Source organism: Amyelois transitella, chromosome 3 (assembly GCF_032362555.1).
Source record: "Amyelois transitella isolate CPQ chromosome 3, ilAmyTran1.1, whole genome shotgun sequence".
Classification (NCBI taxonomy): domain Eukaryota; kingdom Metazoa; phylum Arthropoda; class Insecta; order Lepidoptera; family Pyralidae; genus Amyelois; species Amyelois transitella.
The window spans coordinates 11,526,051-11,551,653 of record NC_083506.1 but is presented as its reverse complement, the minus strand read 5'-3'; the positions used below and the strand labels follow the sequence as shown (position 1 = coordinate 11,551,653).

The window sequence follows — 25,603 nt, the reverse complement described above, 5'->3', positions numbered from 1 at the left end:
GACGAGGTAACAAACAAACAGTCTTACGCATATATAACTAGTTGGGATTAGGATGACGCATAAATTTTATGATTTGAGTATACTAATATAATAGTATATGTATGTTTTTATTCAAAGACGTGATCCTATACAAAACTTCAAATAAAATCGCTAACAGAACGTGTCGGAATGGCTGCCAACACCAGGTTTCGCGTTCCCTGCTCGGCCTTGACTGGGACTGATCAGTGGAGCGGAAGCAACTTACAGCAAGTAATTAACTGGCATTAGTCATGGCGCTAGTTACCAAACAAACTGACAAAAAGAGATTGGGGAATAGGTTTTGCTTGTTCGTAAGAATTTTGTAGCTTCACCGACCTGTGGAGTGGAATGCTGATGATTCGACTTACCCAAAATCCAGCTCGTGCCAGGATCGTTGTTATTGATAACTAGATTTGATACGCAGCTATGCCCGCGTGAATTTAGCGTCATCTTCAAAAAGCGGCGTTTAACGCGTTCTAAAAAAAAGCGACGAATTTTTACCTTCTATAAAAAGCAATGATATACAATCAGGATATTTTTAGCTTCATGAATGAACTTTACATTCGTATTATTTTCAGAGAAAGCGTTTGCGGGAGAAAATCATTATCCCTTATCCTTCTCAAATTTTTAGAAGTAATCGTCTTATGGTTTATTTCTGTAACGAAAGGTACAAAATGAAGTTTTTTATTTTTGCAATAATCCTTTTCATCTAATCCAAGGAAACAAAATAGAAAATTAGAAGTACCGCTCAACATTTTGTAATCTATCAATTTTTAGCGGTCGACTACACCCAATTCGTTTTCTATAATGCAATTATATCGGGCGACGACGGTTCATTGGTACATTGTTAAGCCTACATTATTCATGAGAGACTCCGATGCAATCCGTTTTATGATTTGAAATTTTGAATTGAAAGCGTCGAACGAATTAAATAATGCAACCGCGCAATATCAATCGTTCAGAGAAAAATCCGTTCCGAACGTGTAATGTATTCAAAACACATTTGGTAACAATGGTTGTGAAAGTATAGTTCTCATCATCTCATTTAAAAGTATCTTTCAATAGATTATTAATTTACCAGTCATGTTTGGGAAGATTTTATCATACGACTTCTGCATTTCAACCTTCAACAAACATGACTATACACAATGTATTTTTAAGTGTTTACGGCCATGGATCAAATCTTTTGATTGACTTCGTCCATTTTGTCCTAATCAATGTCTTAAATCTCTGTCAGTTAGTCATTTAACCCATATTATGTTTAACCCCTCTTGTGTAAATGTGAAACGTCACGGAAATTACCTTGACATTGGCTGCCTGTCAAGTTCCATCTTCACCAGTGATCAAGATCTCTTAGTTACGCAACTCCCCATCAGAAAGCTGCCAGTTACCCTTGCAAAGAAAGAGGCAAAGCGGGTCTATTAGAATCGGCCGCCTCGTAATGCTATTGGGTCATTCTACTTTTTAGTGCAGGTTTTCGGCGCTGATAAAAGTAGGTTCCAAATATTTTATGATTAAAGATAAATGAAGTAATTTTACTGCATTTATGCGTAATTATACATACACAATTACAATTAACTGCCAGCAGCGAATTTTACACATATTTTTTTCAGATAATAAGGGTTTTGTCGGCCAAGGTAAGAAAATCATACCACTTTGTTACCAATCAAAATATTTTTATTGAGTACTTTTAGACACTCATTACAAAGAAACAATTAACAAAACGTATTTTAGAAACCTATATCTTTCTCTTTCATAACTAAAATTAGATATTATTATTTATTCAGTCTGATAAATCACATTTAAAAGACAACTGTGTTACTATTGTGCACTTTTGTCTACAATAATTTGACATAAAATGTATATTATGTCTGCAAATATCTTAGTAACGTATTTAACATTTATAATATATATATATCTTAGTTTTCATATACCTGTAATGTAATTTATAAGCTAATTGTACTACTCAAGTTGAAAAACCTTTACTTAGAATTAGGGACACAATGGTAACACAGTTGTTCAAGTTACTTGTTTTCGTCCACAATTCTTCGCAGAGGCAGAAGCTGATGTAGATGTCGTCACCGTTGACGTTGATCGTTCCAGAGCCATACATGATTGCAATAGTGATTGTCTAGGCATCTGTTCTTGAGCGTTTTCTTGAGCATTCTGGCGTGAAGGCAATGGAGATAGACATAGAGGTGTACACAACCTACGAGAATCGGGTATCGGATAATTTTCAGGAATATTGGGTGCATTTTGTCCTGTGGGTGATGTGTTCTCACGAGGTACAACGGGTTGAGGTGTCAATTAATTCAGGAGTATATCTTATAATAGATTCCAGGGCGCGAATACGGTCCCTTCTTTTACTGTTGGCGACCCGCCATTTTTTTTATTTGGCGATGTTCACGTGACGATAAGTCTTTGACGAGGCGTTTCGTTTTGTGGTACCTTTCCAAAGCTTTTTTTCTTGCTTCCTCTTCTTTAACAGGGTCTAATTTTAGTTTGTTTCGGTACCGACGTTGTTTTTCGGCTGGTGTTAGCGGCATGATGTTCTGTTAAAGATAAAAAGATCACATAATTTTACCTTTAGTAATAATAGTAAGCCAGTAAATAAATGTAAAATTGGTAATTTACAAACGTAGGGATCCGGTACGAACAAATAAAGTTAAATCAAATTGGAAAGTATCATTAGCAGAGTATATTTGTTACAACTGTTACCTTCTTTACTACTGGGTTACCACAGTGGAGTAACAAAGTGGACCAGTAACACAGTTGTAAAATTACATGATCTTATCTAATATTTACGAAACAATGAAGTAATTTCCAAATCACACAATAAAATACAACTAAGTGACATAAATACTATGTCTCAATGTTTAAACCATAACGTAAAAGTTCAGAAACTTACCTTTTTGCCGGGTAACAAAGTGCACACCGAATAAACACACGCGTCGTGATTCACAACATGGCAGTGACTAAAATGGCGTCGCGCGGCCTGCTACCTTTCCTCCCCACCCTGTTCTTCTCATGCACATCCTACCGATCGAGCACGCGACCAGCAGTGCTCTGCGACTACAACGGTACCTATTTTTAAAAGCGGTAACATAGTTGTACTGTATTTATCTTGTTCTATAGGGACAAAATCCAATTATTTATTTTTAAAAAAACTAAACCTATTAAAAGTATATGATAAAAACGAAATAAATGCCCACAAATTAAGTAACCTTACCAATTTTTTGAAGCAGGACTCCACTCTAAGAAACATACTTTTTTTGGTTAGGTAGTCCGCGTACATTAGACCGGGGACACTTTGCAACACTATGGAAAACAACTATGTTACTGTAACACTCCACTTTGTTACCATAAATAACCTAAAATAGGTAAAATATTCAAATGTAAATGTTTATTGAAATTAAGGTAATAATGCGGCAGTTTTGCGTGTCCCGCAAATTTCTTTTATTTTTTTAGTAAAATGGCAGATCCAGATATTTTTGGCCGGGGGGACACAAAAACCTGCACTAAAAAGTAGAATGACCCTATTGCGAGAAGTGTAATATCCGTTTAGTCTACAGTTGTAGGTCTTCATGTACGCCGTTTAGTCTTGTTTCTTTTATAACGTTAGTATTTTTAAAATAAAGAATAGGACGACTCCATTTCTTTCCCACGGGTGTCTTAAAAGGCGACTAAGAGATAGGCTTATAAATTTGAGATTCTTCTTTTGGGCGATGGGCAACTTAATGAGATTTTCTACAAGATATATGATTGTATGTTCTACAAATAAAATAAAATAAATTATCTTAGGAACATCTTGTCTACGTTCATTGCAGATTAAAGTTTTTGACACCAAAATCTTGTGTCAAATTACATTCTTTTTGGTTAGGGGATCTGAAAGCTGTTTTTTATTCTGACAGATTATTCAACAAATTTACAAGGTAATAATTGTCAGTCCAGACTAGTGTATTGTTCACCTCAAAACTTTACAAAGTCTTGTCGTGAAGGTAAGTCGTGAATTCGTGACGTTCCATCCTGCTGCAGTTGCTTCGTGATTTTACCTGATCTTTATGCTCGTGGCGCAATGTTACGTTGTTAGTTAAATTTTGCACTTTTGACACAATGTGAAATAGTTTTTTCGCTTCAACTGGTTAGTATTTATCTTATCTGTATTTTCTCAATTACAAGTCTATTTTACTATGTATTACCTACTACTCAACCGAGTTTTCCCATACTTTGATGAGTCACCTCCACACACCGTATTCCCATATACACAATGGCTGACGTCATGCACGTGACCTGATTCACGCAAATCACTTTCCATTTCTGCTCGGGTTCGCGTAGCGGCAATCAAGAATCCATTAAAGTTGGAATTGGACAATGGCTTTGGTGAAAATTCCGGAAGATCCGGGTTAATACCTGTTTAAGTGATTAACTTGCGTGTTCTACATGAAGACACGCATAAACATTGTCTCCATAATGATACTATGAAAATACTTCCTAAAATAATTTTCAAATGTATAAATTTGTGCCAGTCGTGGGTTACATTTCTATCTTATAATCAAATATTTATTAAGGAATATTAATTTGATGAAGAATAGTTTGAATGCTAACCCATGCTCTTGCGGTGAGGGAAAATATCGTGAGGAAACCTGCACATTCAGGCAACTGGATGTGTAACCATATGATCCAATACGGTTAGGTCTGCAAAGGTTGCGGAAGTCAGTCGGGAGTCACTTCGTGTAAAAACCTGACTCAACCAATCCAGGATACATGGTCAAGGTCCCCGGGCTCCTGTCCAGAGTGGTGAGGATGCAAACGGACTAAAACAAGGAGGAAGAATTCATTTCATAAAAAAGATTATATCGGTTATCATCGTACACAGAATTCAATAAACGACAAAAAAAATTAAAGCAGTCAACAATCAAAATAAATACGGAAGTGAAATATAAAACTAATTAAAAAAGTGCTACTGTCATATAAACGTTGCAGTATGTAATAAAAAACATTTTATGATTGAAAGACAAAAGTAACACTCAGATATTGGCCCAGTTGTTATGCAAAGTGGAAATTGGTCCACTTATGTGATTGATTTAGATTTTTACGTAATTATCTGGGACACTCAAATGATGCCTAGGCTCTGTCGGATGTTCATGCAAGATATGTATGATAAAATAGTTTAGCTGATAATGTACAGCAGGGCTAGCCAAGGGACTTTTATTTTAAGCAGATACACTTACAGAAACTGAACTTATTTGTGCATTTTTAAAGTTGATTTGAATTTGTGAGTGCAATTTCAGTACATTTTTGGCAATTTTGTGGTGACGCCATTTTGGCAGACACCACGATCAGCTGATCGACCTCCGCCATGTTTTTTTAAGAGTTATTTTTCAGAACCAAGAAAGACACTGGTTAGTGTTTATTCTTTTTATTTTCACGAGATACCTATTATTCGTAATTTCATACATTAGGTATTATTTTAACTAGGAATTTCTCTTTGAAAATTTAATTATATCATCGATAACGAATAGAAATTGTGAGTGCAATTTGGCTAAGACCCCAAATTGTATGAAAAGATTCATTATAAATTAGTTTTGATGATTTTCGGTGTCCATTTATACAAATAAACTACCGATTTTTTATGGCAAGGCCGAGAACTACGCAAAACGAATATTTCATAATAATCATCATCATTAGGTAGTTTTGAACACAAATGGATGAAACAGTAATTATAACTGACATTGAATTAGTTGAAGACAACGTGCAGACTGTTTTACCTTAATAATCAGAATGAATAACCGAAATTGAGAAATCGTCATTCTCTGTATCTTATAAGAAATTGCTTTAACAATTTTAAGGCCGCCTTTTTACAACATGATTAATGTTATATTTTCAGTATAATATGTTTTGTTGGTACAATAGAAAATATATTTTTATCAACAACTTGTAAGGAATAAACTTAGAAGACCTATCCAACAGGAAACAGAAATTCTAACAGTTCGGTCCGTCGAAAGAAATGCGCATTATAAATATGCGTGCCTGAGTAATGAGCTTACGAGGAAGCGATGATTACGAGTGGTACCGTTTGCAGTTCTAATTGCAATTGCTGTTTGCCTTGCTTGTCCGTTTTTATAAGCTTCAAATCAGTACCCTTTTTTATATTTCGACTCATTATATTTGATATTTTGTTTGTAACTAATCAAATCGAAAAAGTGATTCTATCCAAAGTTAAATATATAAGCTTGCTTATATAAGCAAGCAACATATATATGTTGCTTGCCTATAGTTAAAACTTATTGTTTTTTTTAAGTTGTTGTTAACATTAGCCGATAAATATACTCGAAAAGGGGAAAGCCTCAGTTTTTCCATCCCGAATTGAAATCTAAATAAAAATGACATCACGATAAACTTCCATTAATATTGATTTTAAGTGGTTATTTATGCTATCATATTACTATAATTCTTTCGAAATATGCTACACAGCTGTTTGTGTACACATTTTTAAAATGCATTATGAATTTGTAACTTTATGGGGAATAAATGTCTACCCATGCCGCCACCGCCAAGGCAGAAGGGACAGATTGAAGCATATGTACATGGCTAGACGTCGCGAAAGACTGTGAGCCAATGGACTTGAGGGTGTCAACGACCGGACATAGAAAAAGATGAAAAGGCGGAAGGCAAATCCCGGACCTTTAAAACAAAAGTACCTCATAATAATAGTCATTCCCTAGTTTCGGACATAATTCGTAAAAACAGCTCAATAAGTCTCAATAAACTGTCATGTGTTGACAATAATCTCTAGGTCATAAAAACTGATACAAATTGTTGGCCTTATCACGCTTATGAATTTCCGGAGTAACTTCATTTGGCGGCATCGAGTTATCATCATATTAAATCAACATAGTGAATTATTTTGGTCATTGGTCAGTTTTCTTTTTGATATTTTTTATGACGCTTGCACTAATTAAATTAATACATACATACTATAACAAACTGACAAATGTTGAATTAACAACAATATTGATTTTTTTACGTTATAACTAAGTGTGAATTGCACTATGGCTTAGTGTTATAAGCCATAGTGCAATTCACACTTAGTCTAATTCCCAGTTTTTTTTTTTTTTAATTTTCTTAGTTTTAAACATATTCCAAGTTTTTAAATGATTCAAATTGTTTAAATGAATTGAAGGAATAGACCTTGTTCGTCTTTTGGAGCAATCACTCTCCAAACTCGGTTTACCTTTCTATATTCATCAGGTTACACCTACAGTTAAGTCCTAATTTGGTCAGTGTCAATGACTTATTATTCTTTTGTGTATTGTGCGAAGTGGTCAAGGATATTGTTAGAATGGTCACAGAATTCAACTTTGGCGTTATATTATCTCACTCCTTATAATACAGAGTGTAAAACAATGATTTTTTAATTGTCAATTTGGTTGAACCAAGACTGCAAAAAACTGTGATGTTTTGTATATGTAATAGTAAAACTAATTATTTACTCACCTGGAATATACAGTTAGACAAAAAAAAACAGATCACCATGCCACAGATAGTTCGTTAAAAAGTAATTAGCCGTAAAGCCTCATTAAAGTTGCTATTTTTAGAGTTGAGTAAAACGAAGATTACACGAAGGTACCCAATTTTTTCCTTGTAATTGTAATTTTAATTAGGCTATTAGGTAGCCACCTGTTACTTCCAGAAGTTTCTGCAATTAGCCACTTTTTGACATTTTAGGTTTCACTGATTCTCCTGGTGCTATTCCCGGTAGCGTCCTTATATCTGGAGAGGAGCCCTAAAAACGACTACAATTCTGGACTTAAAATTTTTTATTCAAATAACTTTGTTGTGTTGTTGAATTGTATCGTGTGGTTCCCGGCACCATTACAAAAAAGAATAGGACCACTCCATCTCTTTCCCATGGATGTCGTAAAAAGCGACTAAGGGATAGGCTTATAAACTTGGGATTCCTCTTTTAGGCGATGGGCTAGCAACCTGTCACTATTTGAATCTCAATTCTATCATTAAGCCAAATAGCTGAACGTGGCCATTCAGTCTTTTCAAGACTGTTGGCTCTGTCTACCCCGCAGGGGATATAGACGTGACCATATGTATGTATGTAAATAACTATGTCTAGGGATTTCATCGGATGTTTTAATCTTCTACCTCTGACGCTAGCTCAAGTTTCACAAATTATAGTGACGTTAAATTAAGTAGAAGTTATGTATGCAGAAGATGAGTATAGTCGGTCGATAAATACGGTAACGATAACGCTACTTCCCTAACTTCCCGGTATATGCGAGGAAACATTAGAAATTAACAACTTTCCCTCGTACGATCATGCCGAACTTAGTCAACCGGAGCTGTTGATAAATCAATAATTCAGAATTCAAATCGGAAATAAAAAAAAAATTATACAGCCTCTAATACGCAAATATAAGGTACAGTTTAAGTGTAAACAGCAGCAGCAGCAGCACGTTTTTGATATATTTCATAATTCATAAAAGATTCGCTACACACGATTTCTACTCACATATTAGTTCTACGAGTATATGAATAAAATCTTTTTGAAAATAAAATTCACAACATTCTATGCAATTGCTAGTGTTGATACATTTAAGCGTCTCTTAGTATTTAAAGAAGTTTTTATCTCGGCATACCGATTGAGGTATTTCTATTAAAACTTTACACCAGCAACTTCCATTTTATAATATTAAAGGCTTCTTGACCTTCCGGATACGATACGTGCCAGCGTTTCGTCCTTGTATTGTTGACTCGGGCCGTGCGAATTGCCACTACCTCGTTGTAGAGGATGCGAGTGAAAAAGGAAATTTCGGTGTTCCCATTAGGTCGCCCCTCGATAATCTACATTGATTTTGGGAAAAGATTTATTCCATTGCTTGCTAAATTGCGAAATTAGTTCTTATTTCCACTATTCGTTTTATATCGATGATGATATTTTTAAAATTTAGGAGTCAATTCTTTACAAATGGCGATACGATCAAGAGTGTTATGTTTTTATTCATACATTTTCAACCTTTCATCTTTTCCAGTCTAAACATGTTTTATATTTGGAGGTTTTCCAGGAACAAAATGTATTTGAGATTATAATGTTTCTCAGAAAACTGTGACGACAGCTCGTATTTATTTATTGCCTTTATAGTTTGAACTCTTGAAAACTCGCGACGCAGCACATACATTGTAATATTTCAGTGGCCATTCTTCTTGTCACATGCAATTGTTTTTTCCAGTGACTTTTATATTGTTCAAATTAAAAGAAGTTTTCTTCGTTATTTTTATTATAATTTGATTCGTGCCATTTTGAATAGGAGTCCTATTATGTCCATTAACATTTTAAAAGGGACTAAGTAGCAGTGACATACCTTTTCGCGGAATAGTACTTGCATTACTTACCTACTAATTAAAACCGTTATCAACATTGCTGTCTTCCTATTGAAGTACAAATGCTGCAAATATTTGCCAATCAACATCTAATTAAATATAATTTTGCTTTCTGTTGTCATGTTCTATGTGTCTTTTAGATTTTTTATTCCTTTTCTTTACATTGCTTACTTAAACAACAATGATATTAACGCATAAAATACATGATATGCAATGTACATCATACTTTGTGAAACAGTCGTTTGCTGGGTGATTATTTGGTGAATGGGGCGCTACCGGTAAACCTGTCTGACGCAGCTCGACTCGGCTCTCGGCAGTCGCGGTTTGGCGCGCTTACACGCCGGTCGTTCTATCCTCATCGTTTCTCTTCTACTCGTACTTTTGTCTTGAATGAAAACGAATTGATTGTGTTTGTGATTTCTTCCTATCATACGGATTTTACTGACAGCACTTGACGCCCCCGTCTTTAGTGGAATTATAGTCTAAGGTAATAATCATACCACTTTTAGTGTTTACAGCAGCCTTTTTGGTCTAATAATTATGCAGGTGGAAGGTAGTAGTGCGTTTATATCCTAAACAGGTCTTGAATAGTATCTAGTTGATATGCTTGACGAGTAACGAACAGATAACAGTGTTTAGTGCAGTGATTCATACATTGCCGACGTCATAACCAAAATAAACGCCGAGAATGACCAATAGCGGACCTCAGTTGCCTTGGCGATTTTTGAGGTTTTTGATCGTTTATTCCGAACACATTTTTAATATTTTACATTTATATACTGGCACGAAAACCAATTCGAATCTGTTCCAATGATAAAACCGTAATTATTTTTAAGTTTAAGTGACGACACCTCTGTTAATTGCGATCCTATTAAATCTCCATTAGCTAAGGATATAAAGTACTAAACTACATAAAAATCCGTTCAGTAGATTTTGCGTGAAACAGTTGCATACATCCAAATGTTCTTACAAACTTTCGCTTTATGATATTAGTAGGATTTTCAAAGTGTTTGTTAATATATATATTATGTCCATAAGCAATGTGTACTTATTCTAAAAATATTTTTAATATTAGATAAAATTGTCGCTTTCTTAAATAATTTTAGCCATCGCCAGCTGTTACGTGGTCATGGTTTATAGTTGGGGTCCCAACAAATGCCAAATGTTGCTAGCTCGGCTGGTCACGATTTGACTTTTTAAAATAGGTTACGTGGGTATTTAACGTCTTTTTAAACACGACAAACAGCCGTACATTTCATTTGTAAGATATATGGATAGTGTAAATAAAACAAATAAATAGGGATTCTTATATCTTTATTTCTTCAGTTTATATGTACCTAAATGTTTTGTTATTGATACAAATTATTAAAAGCCTAGTAATGTTATTTGAGTCTGGATTTAAACACATTCGTGTAATATACAGGTCATACATATTTTCTTGAAGTAAAAAAAAAGAATACTTTAATAACATGATTGATGATATCATCAAACTGATGTCATGAGGATATAAACTTCACTTCCGATTTTCGAAATAACCTGCATCTTTAACAATGAATTAAGTAAGTAGCAGTCATTAAAAACTAATAACAATTTTAAAAATGACCATCATGTTCGTGAAAAATTAAAAAATATGTCACATAACATATAGTCACGTCTATATCCGCTGCGGGGTAGACAGAGCCAGCAGTCATCAATAGACTGAAAGGCCACGTTCCGCTGCTTATCTTAATGATAAAATTGAGATTCAAATAGTGACAGGTTGCTAGCCGAGCCTTAAAGGAGTCCCAATTATATAAGCCTATCCCTTAGTCGCCTTTTATGACATCCATGGGAAAGAGATGGAGTGGTGCCGGGAACCACACGACACCAATATATGTCACAAACTGTTAAAATACATTTAACACAATAGACAATGATCATTTGATCTCAGACTAGGTCGTCTCTATAGAGAAATTGCTACCATAAATAAACTTAATGCACTTTGTGTGCGTAAAGCAGATAAAGTCGAGAAACTCCCAGTGCGGAGATTTGTGTAACACCCACCCACCCTTCCATGGAATACTAAAGGGCAAATGTTTATGGAAAGAAAACCTCAGACAAATTTATTTATATGTACTACAGGTATTAAACACGTACGTAACATAAGTAGGTACCTTTATTTTATTTCAGACTTTTCTCATTATATTTAAACTCTTCTTGTTCCTTCTGGTTTTTGTCCCGGTTGCATCCTCACCTCTCTGGAGGGGCCTGGGGCATGCCTTTGACCATGGATCCTGGATCCATGATAGATAGATTCTAGACAGGTGATGATAGAACTTAGATTGATCCTACGTCATATAACAATGATCCGTGGTAAAACAGGTTATAACAAATTATTATCACGTCTTTATCCATTACGGGGTAGACAGTTCTCCACTGTACATAATCGTATTTACCTCCACAGTACTACTGAAAATCTATCTATAGGCCTCATTACCTCACCTAACCAAAGACGCAGATATGACGTGGCTTACAAATGTGTTATATTCTACATATTAGAATACTAGCTGTGCCCACAACGTCGTTCGCGTGGAATAGTTATTATGGGCATCATTGAAGCCCTCAAGGATTAATTTTTCCCCGTTTTTTTCACATTTTTCTTTGCTTCTTATAGTTGCAGCGTGATGTTATATAGCCTAAAGTCTTCCTCGATAAATGGTCTACTCAACGCAAAAGAATTTTTCAATTCGAACCAGTAGTTCCTAAGATTAGCACGTTCAAACAAACAAACAAACTCTTTAGCTTTATAATATTATTAGTATAGATATAGAGAATCAGATCTAAATTTTTCGTTAAAAATTGTTATCTGCTTTTGTTTTCCTACCGTTTAGTCATATTTTCGTAAATTAAATTCGGATTTCCAAGCGGATTTAATTATGATTAAACCGGACTTAGCAAGTTGAGCCCTGCCCGGGGTAACAATTTTTGTGCCTGAGCGTAATCAGAACAAAATGAAAATTTACGAGATTCTCAGACGAAAGAAACGTTAATTTATACATTTGAACTTAAGATTTTCTCTCTTAAACCCTTTTTTTATTTGTTGAAGAGCAAACGCCCGGTTTGGGTAATTTTTGTGATGTTTGTCGTAGTTTTAATTTTATTTTGCAATTTTTGAGAAGACATATACATAATTAAATGATGTCCTAACGACTGAAATAATAAATCTTTATTCTATGAGAATAATATAAAATCATATAAGGGTCTTTTATAGTGAAGTGCAAAAATATAGTTAAACCTGAACTAGGGTTAAAAAAACTCGGTTTACTTTACTAGTGGGCATAGGCTGCAATTCATAATGAAGTGATTTTCTTGAAAAATATAAAAGATCACTAAGAAATAATATCCCAGAATTATAACTGGAACGAGAAATTAGCGAGATTTATCCATATTACGCGGGCGGAACTTCGGGTATAATATTATACGTATTCATCACTTTCCCTTTTGTAATTCAGTTGCAAATCATTTGTAATCAGTACTTTCTGTTAATAGATAGTAATAATAATTTACGTATACTTCGCGCCGAGATTCAAACTGTTGTCAAAATAGCTAAACTATCGACCCTTTATCGCGTTTCAATGAGTTTGATTTTCTCGATGTAGATTTGTCCAACTTACTAATGCTTTCAGCCTTAACTCTTACAAAATAGAAGTCAAATTGAATGCTGAAACACGCGTGGGCGATGATCCTATAAAACCTTTAACGGAAAGGTTTACCGACCAACAATCTTTGACCTTGACGTCGAATAAAGCCCTGTGCTGTACCAGTTCGTTTTATATTGGTTTTGTAATCAATTACAAAAGGCGTGTTGTGGGTGTTGTTTGTCTTCTTCAGTATTCCTATTTTCAAATAGGTTTAATTAAACCTTTCACGCTTCAGTCCTGTAATTGAAACCCTTTCGCATGTAAACTACGCAACAAAAGCCTTTACCTGAATAAAACCATCAATGAAGAGCTGAATATTCATTATTTTGTCTGAATTTTAAAACCTCCATAAATTGGAAATGTTCATATAAGAGGTGAAATTTGTTCCAAATACGAAATACTGTATCGACTGTTACGTTATTTACTGTAAGTTAATCAAACAATGAATGCGTGGCGATCTAAAACTAATCTTTTATGTTGCTGGTTAAGATAACAAATGTAAGTTTACAATCATTACAAGAAATATAGTTACAATAAACAATACATAACTTATATCCAGTTCTTCCGTACCTTATAAAGAAATGAACAATTGCCTGATCTCTTTTAATGACATTATCCTTTTCAATGCTCTAATTATTTTTAAGATTCGGATTTAACACTGTCATATTATTTAACCTATACTTCAGCACATCGCAATTTCTCTTATCACATTGAATGACATTTGCTCTATATTGTTCTCAAAGAAAATTACTAATTATCTTATTCATGTTGAGTTCACATGTAGAGCATGTCGTATTTATATGCAATACCTATATTGTTACTTATTTCACTGTCAGTTGTAACGTTTTCGTGTCACTTTCTTTTTTTGTTTGTTGTATGATATTTGCCTTCGTTCCGGCACTTTTCCGTATATAAGTATTTATTTAGTATTAAATTGTTGCTATTTTAAAAATACATGTTTTGTTGTCAGCAGTCAAGTTGTTTTTATCTAGGGGAAAATTTTCTTCTTATTTCGTTTACTTTATGACTATCGTAGCAAAGCTTCGTTTTTATAAGTACCTTCTTAACATTCAAATTGTGGAAATAAATCAAATACAAGCCATAACTTGCAACTTTGATATTTAGTTTCAAATGGTTATATCCTTTTTGTGTTCTTAGCGTGTTCACTAAAATATATAAAAAAAATTCAAAAGGCCGTTCCCTGAGGAACTCCAAATTGTGACGGACAAGGGTTGTGTTGGCCAACTGAAATATTTATGAAGGGTAGGTAGGGTAGGGTTCTAGATCTAGATCTAGACGTTAAATGTAGCGTGAAATTTCACAATTGCCGAAATTCTTCCTAACAATTTAGTCTCTCTAGAATTAACTTAGGTACTTAAATTCCTTGATACGCATTAGTATAGCATGTATAGTTCAGTGAAATATAGTTTAGCCGTTTCTCAAAGTTTTTTTTACAAATTTATTATCATCATGTTATTATCAAACCTCCATGACCCACTGCTGTGCATAGCCTCCTTCTATCTATTCCAACTTTATCGATTTTTTTTAATCTTTATTGAATTTTATTTTAAACGTACAAAATATGTATGCCTGGCTTTAAGATTTTTTTTTAAATTTTGCTAACAAACACTTATACTTGCGTAAAAGTACCAGTCCATTAGCTGGCAAGAAATGTTCAATATTGTACGTAATTACATTCAATTCAATTGCCATTAGTGCTCATTAAACTGCATCCGAACTAGTATTGTAACACTTCATAATTATGTTTCATCATTCGGATAAAAGTATAGTTTTAAAAGACTTTTAAAAAGTGATAAATTTGACAATCACAAATATATATTTTATTATGAATAACACTAGATTTGTCATATTTATGAATACCTCATTAAATTGACACAAAACGAAACATTAAAAAAAATATTATATGTGTATAAATATAAATAATTTAAAAAAATTCATTGAACTATGATGTTGTGGTAAATCTTGGTCGATTATAATTTATTAAAAACTGAAGCTTGCTCTTAAGGATAAAGTGAGATCTTTAAACATTGATTTCTTCGCAACAGTTACTTAAAGCTTTGATTTATTTTCTTAAGTCCCATTCCAATGAAACTTGTTCTAGTTCTTTCAATTATCTACATTTTTCTGAAAAGCCTTTCACTTTGTGTTCCTTATTAACTTTCCTATACTTCTTAGTTTGGAAATATACCAAGGGATTTTGGGATCTTCTATTGATACTACAATTGTATATTTGTAACTGTGTTTATTTCCTTGTTCATCCAGAGTTTACATAATTAATATTACGTAGATAAAAATCTATGTCAAGCTCGTAGACCGAAATCAAATCCTGTTTTGTATTTTGCCAATGTTTTATTTTTTTAAATATTTTTTCTTTATTTTAATTACTAACAGGGATTCCCACCTTGTTTCAATACTAACACATAATTCGAACGATAAAAATAGTTGAAGCCAGATTCATTTCTGTAATTAAGAAGAAGGCATTATAAAATTAAGGTACATTTCAAATAATATTTAGTATTATATTATCCAGTAATGCCAATAAGTAACGAAGCGAATTAACATTTTCTCTACAATAAATTACCTGCATTAAGTTATTGATTTCGCGTGACATAATATGTTTCCGCATAAAGTTCATCACGCGAAGGACACTCTAGGACTAGGACATATACTCCATTTAGCTAACAAATATCTATACTTTTACCATTTTAACAATTAGTATTTAAATTTTATACATCTACAGAAAAACTACATAAAACTACTTTAAAAGAGGGCAACTGGATATGTAATCATGATCCAATAAGGTCTAGGTTCCCCTGCAAAGGTTGCGGAAGTCAGATAAGAGTCGTTTTGTATAAATACCTGTTACGCAGTCCAGGATCATGACCAAATAACTTTGGTTTCGCTTAAGAGGGGTAAGGATGTTACCGTAATAATGGCAAGAGAATACTGCTATAATAATTTCCTAATCCTTTGCCTCTGGTTTTATTAAAAAAATGCAGAGAAGAAGTCGTGGTTAATCTGTTTGATCCTCAAAACGAACGTAAGCCACATTGCTAACACGATTAGCATATAATTGGTAACTCTATGGTCAACATGGCATTATGTACCTACGAGCAATATAACAAACCTACATTTACCTCCACCGCAATTCGATAACTATTACTGAGACCATGCAGCTGAAAACATAGATGAACCTGTAGTTAAACTAATAATGCCTTGCATAAAACATGAAACCATGACATCAAAAACGGCCATACTGTACAGTAAAAACCATTTTGCGAGTGGCATTTAGAATACAGATCGCATTTATCGGCTTGGCACATAAGTTGACCTATGCACGTTTACAGGGGTGTTGTGTTATAGGTGATGTATGGAGAATTTTGCAAAACAAAGCTGGTGTTGGTCAGCGCAAATGCACACCCGCTTGTTTTGAAAACAAGTAGACTTTTTTCAACATCTATGTTTGCAGTATGAAGATGCAATTAATTCATAAATTATACGCTTTAATTGGTAACAACAACTATGTTTGTGATGGTGATGGGGTAATAAACCTCTGCTTTGCGGACAGGACTGAGGGTGTGAGTTTAAATTTTAAATCGTATACTTTCAATCAGACATCCTAACGGGGGTTCAGACCTGAGTCTCTTCGTGTAAAAACCTGACTAACCCCAGCCAGGATAATGGTACACGACACCACTCCAGAGACTTGCGGATACCAGGACTAAATCTATGGCGATACTTACATACATATACTCACTACTTTTATTTAGTAGGAATATCTTGAGCAAAGACGATGGGCGATACTAATAATTATGAACGTATGGTTGACCGTACTAATATATTCTGACATTGTACTGTTTCGACGGCTGTACATGGCCAAACATACGCAATTAGGGAAAGTAATCACTAGTTTGCTGTTTAGATGGACTAAATTTCGAATGAAATTGAATAGAAAGTACCTAATAGAAGTAAAGATACTTTATAAATCTTCTTCGGCATTAAAGAAATTGCCCTAATTCTGACTTTAAGTATGATATTCGAGCCAATGTTATAAATCTGAGGAGAGCGAAGACCGGTGATGAGATAGATCCCGATTGGGATAAGTCCGCCATTGTACATATTCTTCTAAATCCAATGACTGTGTTATATTACTTATCTTCTTACGTGCAATAAAGAATTTACAAACAAACAATATGTGTTATGCAAATAAAATTTTTAATTTGAATTTGATAAAAGAGAAATAACGTATAGTTATATTCGGTTCTTCTGAATAGTCTCATAGACAAATTTTAAACCGTATTACACGCATTTGATCACATTTTAATTACTGTCATAAATCATCAGTGAGCCATTCAACGCTTAACGCTTGGCAATCACAATAATCAAGGCTCTATTATTTTCGGAGTGGAGAATCAGTTGAGACCTACAATCTTTTTTTCGCCAATTTTATTTTTGGATGATTTCTAACATCAGATTTATCTTAGTGAGCAATGTCATCGACACTGCGAAATATGAATGAAAGTACATTGAACTGATGCCAGATGTGTAGGCGCAACACGGAAGCGAACAATGAACCTGTGTCCTTTTTTCGTGAACCGTATTATCATTCTGTGATTGGCACGGTGCTTAATAAATATTATATATATATATATTGACCCAACATAGTTAAAAATGCTGTGGCCACATTCAGCTGTATGGCTTAATGATAGATAATGGAGGAATAATATAGTCTACTAGTGACAGATCGCCTAAATGAAGAATCCCTTTCGAAGAAAAACAAAAGAAGTTAAATCGCCTTCCCCTTGCTTGACTTATTATGCACGGGAAGAATAGCATTTGGCACACAAAATGATTTTTCTTCGCTACCTAACCAGTCTGGAAACTAATTTATAAATGTCACAATTTACCCAAACTCTGGTGAAAGAGTAAAGCCTTGTCCCCTCTCAGAAAAGCAGAAAAATTTGAGACATTTTCCTTGATTTTCCCCGTCTTATCACACTAGTCCCATTGAGTTTTTCCATGATGTGACAAGTCGGACGATTAAGTCCCAATTATTTATAATGATTTATTCGACATTCACGAAGTCGTCTCAGTGTTCCAGGCGACTAGTGGGATAGACCGGATTTTCTGATGTATAGAACCAACGAAGCTCTTCTCATTTGAGAAGATCTTGGCAACCTACATAGCCTAGTAAAATGGTTTTTTTGTTCTTCAATTTTGGCTTCTGCGGAATATCAGTGTCATGGTACTCATGTAGTCTCATGATATAATGATGAGCAGAGATAAATTTGGTACAGTTTTGTTTTAATTTGTATTATTTACTGAATTTCTAATTTGTAAACAAAATAAACTATTTCTTTCTGTCTTTGTTAGAGTTTTTCTTCCGATATCAGAATCAATCGTTCCTTAACCATCTATCAAAACTGCCTCACTGTTTTAACGTTGTTTATTGTAACGAAAGCCAGATGGCGTAGACGGATAGTTAAGTTGCTTTTAGTTGTATAACTTAAACTGCCATTAATCACGTTAAACTACACGGAACTCAAACATTACACGGATTACTAAGTAGATTAATGATGATGTGTGAAGTTTAACATTATACCTGCACATTCGGGCAACTGGATGTGTACCCAAATGATCCAATACGGGTTTTTTTATACGCTAATTTGTTTAGTCGGCAGTAAATTATTTAGTAAATGGGTGTTATATATTTGTATGGCAAGAGTAGCGTTGATACCCATCAACGCTATCTGATATTATTATACTATCTTTTATTGCCAGTTCAGTGCCATTGATCTGCTTAAGGTTTGTGACTATGTGATTGATGTGTGATATTAGATATTGTGTGGTGACTTCGCATTTCGACAGTTGTTAAAATTATAGGGTTCTATTTTATTGTTATCCAATACGGGTTAAGTTACCCTGCAAAGATTACGGAGGTCAGATGGGAGTCTTTGTATCACAACCTGACTCACCCAATTCAGGATCCATGGTCAAGGGCTTACCCGCTCCTCTCCAGCATGGGTTTTGATTCTTCCTGTTCGTTTAATCTTAACCCTTTGCACCTTTCACTTTAGACACCAACCTTTTCACACCCGGATACAAAGAAGTTGATAAATTAGCCCTTTAAATTTCAAGGGTGTCGATTTTCGATTGTCGCGTGGTCAATGTCACTCATTGTCTGATTATCTACTGCTGAGGTAAAAGTCGAGGCCTTGTGTTTGTTTTGGCGAAGTTAAATTTGTAGGGTTGTCATGGAAAAGTTTTTGAAAATTACATTTATAATTTAAACAACAGGGAGATATGGTGGGAGATACTAAAAAAGTAGTCGTCATCGTGACTACGAGCGATCTGCCAAGAATTGCGACCAATGAATTGAATTTAAAACTTATTAAAAAAAAAGTCAATTTACATCCTTATGTTACCCACGAAATACCAACGAAAACCAGGTGTATCATATTAACATTTGTTTTGTATAAATTTGTTCAACTATTAGTGCATAATTTAGTTATAAATAAATTGAAACAATGTTAACTAAGGCAGCTGGATAAACCTTGCACCTTGATCTCGTCCTTTCAACTTTTTGCTAGTAATATTTAACATTATGAACCTGTAGCACAGCTGTTACAGAAGGTAATGGCTTTATTTACAGGATTCTTTGTTTCGGCGATAGGCTGCCAACCTGTCCCTAATCCCGTATGTCCAGTACCCATCTAGTCTTGTACGAATTGAATATTAACCCGGTAAAAGATGGACATGCTATATACGTGTGTGGTATAATAAGGCTTGCTCGCTAACACTGAGATTGACAAATAAAATACGCAGCGACCCTATCATATCGGACCATAGTATCTTTATAGCCCGTTCAATAGAGAGATTAACTATTGCGATAGCGTTCATTGGCAGTTCTGACTTACCTCTGATGTGGGTTGTTTACTCGTGAAACAAAGTTTTAATTACAACGAATTCGAAGGACCAGAAACTGCAAAGTTTGGCGTGGATACCCTCGTCACTGACCAGGTACACGTAATTCGTAATTCCAGGAAATGAAATGATTCAATCGGTGTATGTGACGGGTAAATAGATACTGGCCATGTCGAGAGTTTATCTCTCCCATAATTGCGTTCAATCTAAGACTTCAAAACTCTTGAGTGACGCTTCACATACAGTGAAGGATTGGCAATTTCATAGAGTACTGTAATATGTATTTTATTTTTTTTATTAAGTAAGCTTGCCTTATAATTACATTTTTTTTTATTTGTACTTTATTGTGTGTGTTACATTGATATTTGGAAAAGTACAATAGGCGAACTTAAAGCTGCATTATATAACCTTGTACCAATGGGTGAAGCAGAGATCCATTGTGTGGGTGATAATACCTAAATAATGTACAAACATAATTGCCTACATACTCACTATACTTATAGTATACCTATAGTATATCTTAAGCTATACTTAATATAATTTTATTCTTGAGTCTCGTAAAACATCCATATTTGGCCCAATTCAATTGTTCCGAAAACCACAGTGGAAAAAAATTTGCCTATAAATAAACACCTAAACAAAAATAAATGTGAACGTCAACTTGAGCACCCACTTTGTTTTATTTCTCGGAAAATGGTGCGCCGTTTATAACAAAATTTGACACTTTGCCGAAACAGATTTTTCTTTTTAAGCAGCGGAAATTTCCACGGTCTCTACACCCCGTCTCCGGGGAGGAACGGGTGGCACAAGTAAGTTTCTCGAAGTGTATCCAACTAGGCAACAAAAACCATAAAATAAATGGATCGTTTTCCTTATAATCAAATGTTTCGCTTTTATTTATCGTGGGCGAATGGAAAGCTAAAGTCGGAGTGAAGTAACAGAAATGTTTCTTATCATAGTAAGATGAGAAGACAAAGGTCAGATAGTCGTAAATAAGTATGGCAATTTATGTATTGTGTCCGATGTGGAAGCTGTAAGATTAATCTATTGTTCATATTCAGGTTGTATACTTTTTGCTGAAGTTATCAGTTTGAAAAATATTGCATTTCTTTTGAAAATCAATCCCAAAGAATTTCTGATATATATATATATATATATTTAACACTAGTTTTAGAAGCAGTTTAGCATTAATCTTTACCCTTATAATATATATAATTACCCTTAGATAAAGTAGGTCAGATGGCTAAGTTACTTCATCAAATGGCCAAGGCTATAGACTAGAACCTCAGACATTACTATTAATATCTAGTTCACTGTGAGCTTCAACGCGTCAAAGTATACCACCAGCACCACTTAATGCTTTTCCATTAAGATATTTGAAATCATCTAAAGTTTAATAACACATGTCATATTTTTATTCCTTATGAGGGCCAAGACAATAGTCACACGACACACTAACCACGTTAATTGGACAGCTTAATAGTAAATCAGAGATCTAAACGGAAGATTCGCAAATTTATAAGGGAAGAATGAAAACACGCTAGCATATAATATGTGTTTTTCTTTGCTACAAGACCAGTGCAGCATCTTGCACTTAATTCTTATGAGGCTTCTTATTAACAACCTCGATATGTGGTATCGTGTAAGTCGCACGTGCTCGACATTCTAATGAGTCTGCAAATTGAATAGTCATATTTATGTTAAATGCAAACATTATCGCTCTAACGACAGTCCTTGGGAGCCTATTTGCATTGCAAATTTGCACGTTACGCGCCTGTAGTGTTAAAAAGTTTGGTTTGAAGTGATGAGCTATATTGTCTTTGGATTTACTCTTCTTTACTCCTAGTTAGTCCTGGTTAGGAGGTTTAAACATCCTAAGCTTTGGGGAAAGGTTATCTACAAGATGACGATGGTTATCTAAAATTTCTTTAACCTCTGGAGGGCGTGCTTTTGACCATGGTCCTGGAGGGGGTAAATCAGATTTTTAACACGAAGTGACTCCCCTCTGACCTCCGCAACCTTTACAGAGGAATCTTACCCATATTAGAACATCACACATTCAGTTGACTGAACGTGCAGAGGAGTCTTTTAATTTCTTCAGTTCGAAATTTTATTGTTAAACAATAAGAATTTTTTTGTGTTAACACAGTGTCCTAATTTTATCTATTAATTGTTTCAGGTACGTAGAAAATACACACCTGGTGAACACACAAATCGTGTAATTAAGATTTAAGAATCTTTATAAAAAGGTAGATTTTATTTCATAGCATACCTTACAAGGTATTTACTATCACAAAAACCAGTTCCTAGCTAGCATTTAAATTTGAAAGCCGTGTTGCACCGTCGTCCGTTCCCAAGCAATTTCTGAGAGATCTTAATTCAGCACACCTTGTATATTTCTTGTACAGGTCTAATCCGGTTTAAACTAGACGAGAACCGGACTGCGCCTATGCAAATCCCTTGATACAGGGATACAGCCACTCACAAAGCGACCCGGGCGACAGGAAAGCGTAATAATCCTGCGTTACATGCAGAAATGTAGGGAGATATGTGAGGATTTAAACCTCTTAAGTTTTGGGGCAAGGGTATTTACAGAACGACGCCGGAGTCAGATCTTAGAATATATTTGTATCTTTCTTCAATGTTTTTGTCATCATCAATTTGAATGGGTTTTTCTAAAGTGGCACTTCCATTATTAAATCATCCAGATAAACGTGGTCTTGTGAATATTGGTTTTTACTACCCGGCAGGTTCTCCTTTCCTCCTGGCTTTAGTCACGGTTACATCCTCATCACAATATAGAGGAGCCTGGGGTATGCTTTTGACAATGGATCCTGGATAGGGTCAGGTTCTTACACGAATCTGACCCTCGCAACCTTCGCAAGTAAACCTAACCCGTATTGGATCAATCATGGTAACATATCCAGTTGCCTGAATGAACAGATTTCCCCTCGATGTTTTTCCTCACCGTAAGAGTGACCTACCTGGCAGGTTGTCATGATGCAATTCTAAAACTGTGGTAATCATTAGTTATTACAATGTTTATTGTGTTAGTTGACTGATCAACAACAATCTGTATTTTCTCTCTTGCAATTGTAACCTCCTCGTTTTCATTATGTGCCTAATAGATTTAAATCAAAAACCATGTTACTCCATCCAATAATGTTGCACAAGCTAACATTAACTTTGATGTCCCCATTTCGCACGCTCTCATTAAGTATCTCACCAAATTCTGTTGTTGTAGGATAATTTATACTAACTGTTATATAATCATAGTGTTTTGGTGTTCACATAACTCTGAGCTATGTCGAAATAGGAACTAGTCTTAAGCCCATGTCTACCATAAGTTTCGTAAGCAAGGATCAGCCTTCTCATTCAAACAGTGAAGTTTTTTATCTTTCTTATTTTAGTTTTGGATTTCTTAAAGCGCAAGAACGCTTATAAGCAAATGATTTAAATTTTCCCTTTGATCTAATTTATGATTGTTAAAATAAAACAAAAATTGTCTTTTACAGTCTTAAATTATACTATAGAGGCATTTAATCTCGATTTTTTTTTTATATTTTAAATATCCTATTTGGAAGAAGATAAGTTCAAGACACAAACAAACTCATAGATGTTGCAAATGGCTTACTTAATAGAATCGATGTCTATCGTATTTGGGCATGAGTGGGTGGAAGACTACCTAAAGTTTTCTATAGAAGGCATTATATTACATAACCATGGCTCCATCATTCTAGACTCTAGGAATATGAGCATTGTCATCGTAAATAATATTTTCGTTAAAACTGGAATAATATTAACCATCTAAGTACAGTGAGTACTGCTGAATGTGACGTCGCAATGATTTTGATACCATAACGTTTTCACATTGATGAGGACAACTAGTCCTGATTTATAACTTTTGACGAAATAAAACTATGGACTTGATAAAAAGATGTGTATTCGGTAAACGTTCAAAAAGGCGGGGAGATTTTCCTTTTTCTTTTTACTATGGAAATTGCGCACAGATAATTAATTGGCGCAAACACACATTGACTTAGTTATTTAGAACTAAGTTGACACTGTAAGTTTTCATCTCGATTCTAATACTTATTTGACAGCTTTGCAACTGCGCAGTTAATTGACGATTCAAGACGACGAATAATCATTGCCGTAGTTTCAAGTTACAAATATGGCATTTCTATTGTCTAATATTATCCCGATTTCTTTAAATATATTAGTAAATTTTGACGTAAATGTCTCAGATAATAGTAATATCAAAAAAAAATTCCGCTAATGGCGTATATTTCAAGCTGTACAAACATATAATCATATCTATATGCCTTGCGGGGTAGACATATCAATAGTCTGAGCTGTAATTACTAATAAATCCAAAACTGAACTTGAGATAGTTCTTAATCTGACTACAGCAAAGTACATATTGAAGAAGCGGTTTGATTAGGTATCTACGATTATAATAGGTAGTTAAGCATGCATCGGCTTGCATTGCAGGACAATGAGAATGCGACCACACACATTGTAACCACACAATATCGGTTACAGCACAGAGCACTGAAGGGATAGCCGATCGTAATTGTTCTGTGGATAATAATATCAGTAATGTTGCATTACTGTTTGTGCTCAGCGACGTTCGGTATTGTGTAACTATCGCGATTGTAGTCAAAACTACTTATGGAACCTGATATGATTTGATGATCGTTTTATCTAAAAAATTCGGTCGAGAAATTGAGGAATCTTATGTTTCTCAAGGTATCTTAGAAAAATCTCTAACTTTATACATACATACATACTTACATAAAATCACGCCTCTTTCCCGGAGGGGTAGGCAGAGACTTTATATAATATTTTATATAAAACTTACATGGCTTTTCTTTTTTTCTTTCAACTAAATATTATATTTTTTAAAGAGTAAAAAAAATATATACGAGGAAGAAACTGTACACAGTTAAAGTAAAAATAGCTAAAATTAAATATAAAATAATTACCTATCAAAGAACAAAATAGTAAGATTCTCAAATTTAGAAACACTGTAAACAAATTTCCCGCTATCTATATAACTTCAGATTAAAAAGAAATAAACCTTTAAAAAATTGGTACTTCTAAACACAACACATTTATATCTGAAACATTTTTCGTCTGTGACAAGACAAATTAAGAGAAAACACACCGTCCAATCTGTATGGACGTTACGTGTGTTACAATCATAAGAGTCACATGAATCGCATGAGCGAACGGATGAATTTGGATGAAGCGAAAGTGGCAAACTAGTGTATTGATCTCGAACTGTACTACAATTGTTTTATGCAATCGGTCATCGAATTCGTACGTGTTGTTATAAATGGTTATCTAATTTGTGTCTTCATCGAAACTTTATTCGATTATATGATGTGCATGGTTTAGTTGTGTGCGTTATTACACTTTGTTCTTGGTTAATAGAAAATTGTTTAAAAAGTATACATAAAACTGTTAAAACTTTGCTTGCGTGATACTTATGTGATTTATCTCTAAGAGAAAGATAGCAGTCACAAGATTCAAAGACTACGTTTGCCTGAATGATATGGTCC

At 34.4% G+C, this 25,603-nt stretch overlaps 1 protein-coding gene across 2 annotated transcripts in view; it reads left to right on the top strand.

Annotated features, from left to right (window-relative positions):
• LOC106129825 (uncharacterized) overlaps positions 1 to 25,603 on the top strand; it is a 60,575-nt gene that overhangs the window by 12,659 nt on the left and 22,313 nt on the right. The window contains exon 1 of one of the 2 annotated variants that reach the window (XM_013328512.2): positions 20,012 to 20,132. The exons of the other annotated variant lie outside the window; for it this stretch is intronic. The gene's annotated coding sequence lies outside the window, so the exon portion shown is untranslated. Of the gene's footprint in view, positions 1 to 20,011; positions 20,133 to 25,603 lie in introns of those variants that run through there. 2 annotated transcript variants of the gene reach the window in all.